Source organism: Paraphaeosphaeria sporulosa, assembly GCF_001642045.1.
Source record: "Paraphaeosphaeria sporulosa strain AP3s5-JAC2a unplaced genomic scaffold CC84scaffold_25, whole genome shotgun sequence".
Classification (NCBI taxonomy): Eukaryota; Fungi; Ascomycota; class Dothideomycetes; order Pleosporales; family Didymosphaeriaceae; genus Paraphaeosphaeria; species Paraphaeosphaeria sporulosa.
In genome coordinates this window covers 1-1,329 of record NW_017253384.1, presented here as the reverse complement: position 1 = coordinate 1,329, position 1,329 = coordinate 1, and positions in this window count along the sequence as shown.

Below are 1,329 nucleotides of genomic sequence, written 5' to 3'. Positions count from 1 at the left end.
TCTAACGTATAATAGTAGTAGCCAAATTCCCGTCTAATATTAATAAATACGCCAAGCTAATTACCTAATATAATAATAACCTCTAATACCTACCAACCCACCTAACCTACCAATTTGTTAAATGATAGAAGCCCTATTCCCGTAACCAAAACGAGGTGGCTGGCTCCCGAGGTGGGACAAGGAGCCTGCCGATGGGAGTAAGGGAGAACATAAGAATAAAAATAACTCCTAAGACGCATAATGTGATAAGATAGGTATAATCTATTAATTTTATTAAATCCATTATTCAAATTTCATTAGAATTCACATAATACGTGACATCTAATAATTAAGAGTCTTAGTGCCTCTATAATAAGCAGCGAAATCAATAATAATGGCATCCAACCTAAACTAGAGGGACGTAACGGTCATTCTTAGCGACCCTAGTAAATGGATCCCCTAGTATTACCAAATCAAGATGCAATGCGAAGCCCTAGAAATATGGGATATTATAGACCCTAAAGGCGACATTAAACTAAGTATAAAGCTGACCGAACCTCTCCTACCACTAGTATCCAACTATAAACCAGCTGCTACTCGAAGAAACACGCCATCAGCCTTATCCATATTAATAAGGACTATAAGAGGCAGCGCTTACGCAACTATATAGGGCATGGTTGATCCCGTTAATTCCATCACATAAACCCTAATTATACCAACGTAATACTTAGAGCTTTTAGTGGAAGGAAAAGAGGCATATAATAGGGACTTATAAGAGTTTAGGATAGTCTTCGACTTATATAGAATACGCGAACGAAACTATTAAGATAAATACACGAATATTATAGCAATAATTAAACACCTAAATATAATAGTTAGCCTATACCTTTAAGTAAGCTACTTTAAGGAACATAGAACGCTCCGTAATTAGATTATAAACCTCTAGGCGGCAGTAGGAGTGGACCTTAATAAGGAAATTAGAAGGGTACGAGAAAGGTACTATAAAGCCCTAAAGCCTATAAGAAGCCTATAAAATTAGGAGTTATAGCTTAGTAAATATAACTAAGCGGCGACTTACACCAAAGCCCTTAAGATAGGGGATATAATATAGCGTATACTAGTTATAGACGACTTCCTAAAAGTAATTTCTAGGATTGCCCCAGCATGGATGGTAACATTCACTAGAGTAGGAAGTGACTAAAGTAATATAGAAAGGAGATAGATAATAAAACTCTTCTATAAATATATAAGCCTAGCTTACCTAATATAAGGAAAATTAAGAAGTGCCTTTATAATGGGTGAAGTAACCCATATAGTAAGTGGTAAATCCAACTCGAATATATAGGGGGA